Source organism: Aedes albopictus, chromosome 2, assembly GCF_035046485.1.
Source record: "Aedes albopictus strain Foshan chromosome 2, AalbF5, whole genome shotgun sequence".
Lineage (NCBI taxonomy): Eukaryota > Metazoa > Arthropoda > Insecta > Diptera > Culicidae > Aedes > Aedes albopictus.
In genome coordinates, this window is record NC_085137.1 from 228,604,380 (window position 1) to 228,614,906 (window position 10,527).

The 10,527-nt window shown below is 37.3% G+C and overlaps 1 long non-coding RNA gene across 1 annotated transcript; it reads right to left on the reverse strand.

Annotated features, from left to right (window-relative positions):
• Window positions 1–1,799: 1,799 nt before the first annotated feature.
• LOC134287036 (uncharacterized) lies at window positions 1,800–2,801 on the reverse strand. Its single transcript, XR_009996968.1, has 2 exons — window positions 2,477–2,801; window positions 1,800–2,379 (listed from the first exon to the last, which is right to left on the reverse strand). It is a non-coding gene; the product is annotated as an uncharacterized LOC134287036 (long non-coding RNA).
• Between the last annotated feature and the right edge of the window lie 7,726 nt (window positions 2,802–10,527).

Genomic DNA, 10,527 nt, shown 5'->3' on the forward strand with positions numbered 1-10,527 from the left:
AAGAGTCAAAAACATGGGAAGTTCAATAACTACGTAACGGTTGAGATTTGACCATATGCGTAGAACATTTTTTTCACCATTTATGGTCCTCTATCACCCTTTAAAAAGTTTGCACTCAGGAACCTAACACCCTGTATGAACAGAAATCATCAACGCAAGACCTTGGTATTATCACAGCTAGGTATAATGTACCGTATGAAAAACACTACCTCTTACTGGGATTTAAAAAAGTATACTTCAAAGGTCTGTAAAAATCCCTTACCAAAAAAAATCGCTCTGCTGTTGAAAAGAGGAGGACCAGTGCATGCTCAGAGGTTTCACTTGTCTCCTTATAAAATCGTTTTCAGTTTTGTCCTTCAGTTTCAGCAGATGATATTTAACTGGACAATGTCCTATAACACTAGTTTACAGCAGTTTTGAACTCGGTAAGCTGATGATCATTTTTGGTGTAGAATCATGTCCTGAGTTCGAAAACGCGAAAGAAAAAAATTACAGTAGAGCGGAAATTTTTTCGACTTTCCATACAAGGTTGATGATTTAAAAACGATTTTTGTTCTATTTTTAAGCAGTGTCGCTCACTTCAAACATCTCATTCTCCGTAATTAATGCTCCGAATGAGCTGACATTTTTACTGTAACTCGCTTACATATGATATGTCAAATAAACGTCGAGAAAGAATTTTTAAGTTGGTTTTTTCTTATTGAAAAAAAAAATACATTTCTTCAAATAATTTTGGGAATTTTGCTAAAATTTAAGAAGATCGTCGCTAAAACTCGCCAAAATCTTGAATTTCATTTATCTGACGCAAAACCTGTATTCAGATGATCGAATGGTATTGTATTCAGCTTTTAATTTATGGAAAAAGATTTAAAATTGGTTGAACAAAACGCAATATATTTGAATTTTAGTAAATTACATATTTTGAAAAGGTGCAAAACTCGATATTGAGCTAAAACTCAAAAACTGTTCTACTTAAAATTTTTTGAAGGTCGGTTTCAAAATCAGCACTAAATTGTGCTTCAAAAATTTTGGTCGTTGACAGAAGTTCACGACTTTCGTTTTATTTTGTAAACTTGTGTAATTAGCCCTGTGTATGAACACAGCTCATTTTTCGCCAAGAGTGAATGCTTTGGTGTATGCGATATATTTGGCATTATGATTTTTTTTAGAATTGCCGAGATGCACCAACACTTCCCCAATTCGTAATCACCATCTTTTGTTCCCAGTTCCTGAGTTCCATAATGACAGAACATTATGATACTCAATAAAATGGGTCTAGCCCTAGATTGGGTTGATCTGATCCTGGCCAATACAGCAGTAGTAGAACCTTAGATAACCATCTTGAATAATTGCTGGAAGGAATGTTTAAGGATCTCCTGAAAGAGACCATGGAGGAATGTTTGAAGAACTTCTTGAAGGACTACTCTTCCTCTGGTGAAATTGCGATATGTGAGAACTTTGCGTTAGTAGCACCATCACCATGTTGCCACTTGAGTCATTTCAAATGCCCGTTAAATTCCATACACGGTAAGGTGGCCCACACTTATACACACTTAATTTAATTTGCCGAGGCCGGTAAAATAAATCGCCGAGAATCCAACAGCTGAGAACTCGGCAAAAATCTCGGTAAAAGTTCAAATTGCCGACTAGGCTGCAAACTTGACAAACATCAACTGTCAAACTTTAACGAGTGGCTCGGTAGTACATTGCCGAAAATTTCGGCATACATTATTACCGAATTTCAGTAAATGTTTATTTTCTTTCATGGTTATCAATAAGAAGTAAAATAAAACAAAAAATATAATTAGGTTAAAATTTTATTCAGAGATGAACCAACCCAAGACTGGAAGTCTCTTTAATAACAAAAAATAGAAAAAAAAACACAACTTAACACTTTTCCGGGATCACTTCCTCCTAGTCCTCCTTAAGCACGCTCGCGGGTGCGCCGGACCCGCTGGATATCCTTCGGCATGATTGTGACGCGCTTGGTGTGAGTCGCGCACAGATTGATGTCCTCGAACAATCTGATCAGGTACTCGCTGGCTTTCTGCAGGGCAGCAGCGGCGGCACTTTGGAAGCGCAGATCCATCTTGAAATCCTGCTCAATTTAACGCACCACTGGAGCGGCAACTTGCGGATCAGCAACTCGGTGGACTTTTAGTAGGTAGCGACGGATTTCTCGCAAAGCTACCGCTCCCGGCCGGTAACAATGCGGCTTCTTCACTGCATCGGTCAAAGGAACACTTTTATGGGCGGCCTTTGTGACCAGATGCTTACTGGGAGCTTCTCCCCCTTCATGACAATGGAAATAGCTTCCCGGCAGCAACAAAACAGGCACCAGAAAACACTCCTTCAGCGCTCCCTCTCCAAACCAACGAGCTGAAAAGATAATTAAGAGAGGATCTCTATTGAATGTTCATATCAGAAACATACACAGCATTCGCTTAGAACGAATTTAATTGATTTAAATACTTACGAAATAAAAATTCCATCGATGAATGATATTCGCTTTAAAAAATCCTAACATTTTTTTTTTTCGAGATGGCACCCAGACGACAACGTGTCCGTTTTCATTTTTGACAGATGCGCTTTACCGAAATTCAGCGACATGATTATATTGCCGATTGCTGTGGCAAAATAGTTTGCCGATAATCAGTAATGAACGTATATTACCGAATTTCGTTATTTTTGACTAGTAATTTTTGATGAACTGTCAAATTTCAACGACATTTCAGTTAAAATATGCTTTACCGATTGAGTTCGTTATTCGTATTTACCGAGATCAAATTTGGAGATTAAGTGTGTATGAAAAACAAATATTTCGAAAAAAGTCTTACCTCCTAAATCAGTTGTTTTGGACTCCCAGAAGCTACGTTCAAAATTTGAGCAAAATCGGTGAGCCTAAGGGGGCGCTAAAAATGCTTGAAGTTTGTATGGGAAAACTTGGCCAAATGTACGCAAAAATTTTAAATTTTAGAATTTTGCCGCTAGGTGGCGCTGTAAGCGTTCAATAATCGAACTTTTTGGTATTATTGCTTTTTTCACTGAAAATTTTATTTGCTTCGCTGAACAACATGACGTTTTCTTCCAGCGAAGGCTTCCGCGATACAGAAAATCGCTGAATTTCACACTAAAACTGCAGAAAATCTGTCAACAATAACTCAATTCACATGCATTTTCAGCGAAAAGATCTATTTGCGTGACAACAATCCACTCACATGACTACCGGGCGGCCGCCGTCAAATATCAGGATTGCCAACTGTCCGGCGACTGCTGTCAGTTTTCTTTGTCGCCGAATCTGGCGCTGGGTCTTCGGCGCGGAAACCCAAAGGTTGGAATAAAATTTTGGGGTTTGCGCGCAATATTGTAGGTGACTATATGCCAAACAACTTTGCCGAAGACCGCAAACTGATCCAACGTCTGTGAAAAAAGTTATACCCTAGGTAAAGTGAGGATAAACTTTATTGTTGTTTTTCCAACACATGTAAAAGGAATAATATCAATAATGAAATCTCAATACTTTGCCTCACTTTGCCTAGGGTATATCTTTTTTCGCAGCCGTCGGATCACTTCGCGGTCTTCGACAAAGTTCTTTGGTATATAGTCACCTACAATAATACAAAAGGATTTATTTATTGAACGCTAACGGCACCACCTAGCGACAAAATTTGAAAAATTAAAATTTCTGCATACATTTGATCAAGTTTTCCCATACAAACTACAAGCGTTTTGAGCGCCCCCTTAGGCTCAACCAATTTTGCTCAAATTTTGAACGTAGCTTCCAAGGAGTCCAAAACAACTGATTTAGGAGGTAAGACTTGGCATTTTTCGAAATTTTTGTTTTTCATATAGGTCAAGTGTACCAATTATGGCTATAGTACCAATTATTCGCCATAATGGGTTTTCAACCTAAAGCGATGTAAATCAACAAGAACGTTCACAAAAGACGGTTTGAACTCATTTAAACTCCACATTTTGCTCAAATTATGGTAGAAATAAATCTTTTTTTTAAATTTCAGCTTCCTTGCACCCTTTTTCGCCATAGTGTACCAGTTATGGCTAACCCCATAAGGAATGCATGCAAATAGTGCGAAAAGAAACCGAAGCTTAAAAATTATGCCATAACTGGTACAGTGTTCTTATCATTGGCAAACGCTGTAATAAATACTAAAAGTAGTTTTTGCTCCGTTTCTATACTTTTCCGGTATAGTATGGAAACTAAGCTATCTTTTAACATATTGATGACATTCGCTGGTCTTCTCGTTATTTTTGTACAAATGGTTTTCCTTAGGTAGTGCCATAATTCGTACACGCATCCTAATGCGAGGTATGCACTTCAAACGGAATCGCTCAAGTAATTTTCGTTCAGTGCATCATTTTTCCGTGACCGGAATGGTCAAGAAATTTAACACAGCAAGCCCCATTTGATTTGACGTTTCGTTTCAACTCCGTACTAGGATCCGGAATAAAGTGACACTTTCTTATTTCTTGAGCGATTCCTTGCCTGAATTTTCCACGCATCGAGATAGGCCAAGAAATTTCTTGCGATCTGCGTACTACCCATAAGTGGGAATACACAGCATTGGAACTGGACTTGGATGTCTGTTCTCTGTGGTTCTAATGTGACATTTTTAGAAAAATACCTAAAAATTCAAATTTTACCTGAAACTAAATCGTGAACAACTCTTAAACAGATAGAAAAAAACGCCATGATGTCTTCGGCAAAGTATTTCCTCATGAAATATTCTATCTTTTTATGGAAATTGTTATGAATTACCATTAGGTTAAGATAGCTTTAATGATGGGTTAAAGCCATATAAAGTATATCACTACAGTATATAAAAAAAAATAATTTTAAATTTTATTAAATTCTAAAATTCAGTATTATAAAGTTACCTGGAAAACATGTCGTTACTTATTTTTCTCAAGTAGTTTGGATCTATATTAGGCTGTACAATGTGGGTATTGCCAATTTTTGTACGGTAAAAAATATTTGTATGATATCTATATTAGGGTGTCCCAAAATAGAAAAAGTGTCAAAAAGTTAACTTGCTCACCCTTAGAATGATAGATTAGGGTCCTAGCAACAATAGTTCCATACATGAAAACTCAATCAAAAAATATTTAGTTGCACGCATCGATTTTATGAAAAATGGACGATTTTTGGTATTTTTACCAAAAAAATGCTAATATGAGTTGAAAAATTAAAGAAATAAAAGTCATCAATCAAAGTAAATCATAGTTCTGGGTCCCGCAAACAAAGTTTGGAGGGAGTTTAGGTCATCAAAGCTGATTTTATATATTTGGCAAAGGTTAAAATATCAAAAAATCGCGATTTTTTTCACCAAATTTTCCAAAAAGGTTCAATTTATAAGGATTTTAAATTTTTTCCTGCGATTCACAATTCCCTTATTTTATAGCAAATTTAGTGTAGATTATTTCGGCTGAAGACAGTTTTGAGCTATCTCCTTCATGAGTTGAGATATCGGCATAATAATGATAACACAATCAATGAAAAAAATCGGATTTTCTTATGTTATTTGTTTTTGTTCATTAGTTTCTATGACTACCATGCAAAAAAAGCAAATAACAAGTTTTTGACATGTTATGTTATGCAAGTTTACATTTTAGAAGATTTTCAGAAATAATTGGGTTACTTTGATAATTTTACATTGATTGTGCTTACCGGTTCAAAGAAAGGCTCAAAAAGTGGCTCGCTGCGATATTTTAATAATATAAGTGATCGCAAGTCAGACCATCAAATTCCATATGTGAAGTTCTATAATATATTTTGAATGATGAGTAGATCGCTCAACAATGTTTACCTTATTCAAATAGATTTTGGTGCTCTTGTTAAGCACACATATAGGTTCTTTCTAGTTAAACCAGCTAATAAAAACTGTAAGAAAGGAAAATATAGTTTTATAGTTTCAGCCAATCAACATAAAAAAATAAATATGTGCATGGAAATGCAGGTATTTTCACGACTATAAGGATATTTTATCTTCTTTTTATTCGCGAATTTTAACTAAAGCTAATTCTTTACACAATATTGATTTTTATTATATAATTTGATTTTAAAAGCAAACCATTAGCGCACATATTTTCAGCTAGGTTTGGATTTCAGAAAGCATCAGGATAAATAAAAAGAAAATCGGGTTAAGTACGGTTCCTTTGAATTCCACTAAGAATTTGCATCCTTTGACAGATACGTATTTCGACCTCAACTGTAAGGTCGTCTTCAGTGTCTTGTACTTGACTCGACTCGAGTCGAGTCAAGTACAAGACACTGAAGACGACCTTACAAGACACTGAAGACAACCTTACAGTTGAGGTCGAAATACGTATCTGTCAAAGGATGCAAATTCTTAGTGGAATTCAAAGGAACCGTACTTAACCCGATTTTCTTTTTATTTACAGATATTCCCCTAACAAACCCAGGTTAATCATCATTAAGCATCAGGATGTTTAGATTCCACTATTATAAAAAACAAATAAATAAAACTTAGTGACTGGCCTAATATGTTACAAGAGGTGTTAACCAAAGAAATGTACACAATGTTGAAATCTTTCTGCTGTGCTGCTTACTTGTTAAAACATAATTTTCAACCAAAATTACAAGTTTTGAATCGGTGGCTTGCTACTGTTATTTGATCAACAGATGAAATCTCAGAAAAAAAATCTTTTCGTATTCACAAAGCGGGTGTGAAAAGTTTTGTTCAGCATATGTAGATATAAAACGATGATTAACTCTCAAATCATTTACATATTGTTACTGTCATGCAGTATGAATCAGTAATGATCCAAGCAACCCAACAATTCCCGAAATTCTTCAAAAATGTACACTTGCACGTATTATAATGTCTAAAATTTGTCGTGTGTTGTTTTAATTGCATGGTAGTTATGGAAACTAGTGAACAAAATCGACTAACGTATGAAAACATGATTTTTTCATTGATTGTATTATCATTATTATACCGATATATCAGCTCATGAAGGAGATAGCTTAAAACTGTCTTCAGCCGAAATAATCTACACAAAATTTGCTATAAAATAAGGGAATTGTGAATCGCAGGAATATTTTTAAAATCCTTATAAATTGTGCATTTTTGAAAAAAATTGTGAAAAAAATCGCTGTTTTTTGGTATTTTAACCTTTGCCAAATATATAAAATCAGCTTTGATGACCTAAACTCCCTCCAAACTTTGTTTGCGGGACCCAGAACTATGATTTACTTTGATTGATGACTTTTATTTCTTTAATTTTTCAACTCATATTAGCATTTTTTTGGTAAAAATACCAAAAATCGTCCATTTTTCATGAAATTGATGCGTGCAACCTCTAAACATTTTTTGATTGAGTTTTCATGTATGGAACTATTATTGCTAGGACCCTAATCTATCATTCTAAGGGTGAGTGTGTGGTATACAATGTTTCCTCGGTAGTGTGGCTTTAGCGTGTGGGTAGCAACCTGCGAACGACTAGCTCCCATCACACCCCTAGTAACGCTTAACGCCCAACTGTCAGCCTGTTGCCGACCCGATCAAGGTTGGCCATGACTCTGCCTCTTTCTTCGGCCGACTGTTGAACGCGGTGGACGTCTTCTGCGGAACTCCGCAATGCACCCAGCACGTGCAGATCGAACCTACACAATGGCGTACCTGCCAGGATTTATTGCTGTTTTTAGCAATAAAGGAAAAAGATTGCGAGCGAAAAGTGCAATAACAAGAGTAAGTGTAAAATTAAATAATTAAAAGTGATACTACAGGTTTATTTGATGCAGTGGAAAACAAACAGAAAATGGTGTGTGTGGGCGTCAATTTGAACTGTCCATTATTCAAAGTTGCCTGTTTTGAAGTGAAAAATTTTGCGCTTGTGCAGCGGAAGATGCTCTGGAAGGGCATCGGAAGAAAAAGGTTTCAGCAGATGTAGCTGGAGGCGCTCTCGAAGAGTGCCGGAATGCATTGGGGAATGAAAAAAAAAGAACATCGGCATGTTCCGCAGTTTGATTGGTTTCGGCTTGTACAGTCGAAGGCGCTCTGGAAGAGCGCCGAACGGATTATGGAATGAATTGGTTTCGGCTAATGACGCCGAAGGCGCTCTGGAAGAGCGCCGGATGGATTGTAGATTGAATTGGTTTTCGGCTGATGACGCCGAAGGCGCTCTGGAAGAGCGCCGGAGTTGCTGGATTTATGCTCGATTTTTATCTGGAAAATCGGTAATGTAATGGTCACCAATTCTTCAGAAGAGCATGAGATCAAATTGGATTCGGTTGATGTGCCGAAGATGCTCTAGAAGTATCGGATGAATATGGTTTCAGCTGGCGTGGCGGAAGGTGCTCTGGAAGAGCATCGGAAAGAAATAGTCTTGCCAAATGTATTTGCAGATGCTCTACAATCTTAGTGGCATGTGATGCTTGAGAAAAAAAAGAAACTTGGAATGTAACCGATGTGACTGATGACTCCGCCGGAAAGGCCAACTATGTAACAAATACAAGTAAGTGTGAAATTCAGCACTTCAGTTTCGGCCGATGGCCGCAAATTGCATGGAGCCTGTTTGAATCACACGTGCTTGCCACTCGATTGCTGCGATGCGAAAGGGCGTCGATCGTCGGTGGCGTGGTCTCTCCTGTCCAACTGGCTCGAATCATCGTGTCGCTGACGACCACCGACGTACGCGTGAAGTCGCGATGTATGATGCGCGAATGTCGCTGTCGCGGTTGGGTCGTGGTGTTCGATTCGCATCTCTGCGCATAGGGTGCCACAGCAAGCAGTTGGTTCTGGGAAATTGAAGACTTCAGTTTGACAATGGCTCATTTCGGGGCACTCAAATTTGATGGTTTTGGCTAGTGCAAGTCACACAGTTGATCGATCTTGCACCAGTTGGAGTTTTTTTTTCTCTTTGCATTTTTTTTAATGGGATGAATTGTTGTCTATTTGAGTCCGAAAACACAAAATATATATATTAGGATGCCTTTTAAAAATTGGCCGTGCTAGTTATGACTAATACTGTGTCATAAAACGGTGTTTTGAAATTCGTTCTAATCATTTAAATATTTAAATGCTGTTAAACAAGCTTTTTGAGTGGGTAGTACGCAGATTGCAAGAAATTTCTTGGCCTATCTCGATGAGTGGAAAATTCAGGCAAGGAATCGCTCAAGAAGTAATAAAGCGTCGCTTTATTCCGGATCATAGTACGGAACTGAAACGAAACGTCAAATCCAATGGTGCTTGCTGTGTTAAATTCCTTGAATTCCTTGAAATAATGCACTGAACGAAAATTACTTGTACGATTACGTTTGAAGTGCATTGTGCATACCTCGCATAATATGGCAAGCGATTCAAAGCGATAACACAGTGTTACCGAAGGCAACTTAGCAACCGCCCACCTATGATCCAAAGGCTCCTTTTGGTATCGATTTTGAGGGCTATTTCCAGTTCAAAAGAAATTTCTCGGTCTACCTTGATGTATGGGAAATTTCTTGCCTAGATCACCCAAGAAACCGTTTTCATTTTCTTCGATCACATGACGCAGATGCGAATAAATGAGATGTAGACAACAATGCTTGCAAATGGCGTGGAGAACCAAAAGAATGTTTTGATTTTACCTGTTAGTGCCGAAGGCGCTCCAGAAGACCACAGGTAATTCGATAATAACGTTACTTAAAATGTGGTCTGAAGGAGCCATTAGAATAACTTAATGACGTCAAATGTGCTTTAGAAGAGCGCCTGAGTAATTTGGACTAAAAAAACTAAGAAGAGTGAAATGTTTTGATTTCTTGTTAGTTTTGCTGAAAGCGCTCTAAAAGAATGAATAGATTTTGAGATTTGAAAAAAACAATACGATCCGTATATGCACCGCATTGGCCAATCCAAATGCCTGGGTGCTAGTGATTTGTGTTCAAATTCCCCTTGTTAAGAACTTCAAAGAACTTTATAAACATTTTTTTCCCCCGTAAATAGATTTCATGAGACTTTTTTTGAACAACTTAATTGTTTGCATTTGATGGTGAATATGCTACACAGTTTGGACGGCATTTTGTTGACACGGAAATCTTTTAGAGAAACGATTAATGGCAGCATATTCTATTCGTGTACTTTACGTCCGCCTGGGAAAAAGCCTGCTTCTCACCTATGTTTTATGGGCACCTCCACGGTTATTAACTGAGAAGAGCTTCCTCTGCCAATGAACATTTTGCATGTGTATATCGTGTGGCAGACACAGAGATATTCTATGCCAAAGGAAGCTATAGAAATTTCCTCTATGAAAAGTTCCTGAACCGATCTTTACGACTGCCCTTACAGCAATAGCAGCTTTTGCAGTATATCTATATATGTATATCACGAAAAGATACACATTAGTCTACATGATTGGAAACATTACACTTTTGAGAAAATTGGTAGATCTGGGATATGTACGACAACTTACAATCGTTCGATACCTTAAGTCAAAGTTTGCGTAACACGTGTTAACCTAGCAGTGAATGATATCGAAAGGAGAAACAATTCAAAATGCGATTTTGTTGTG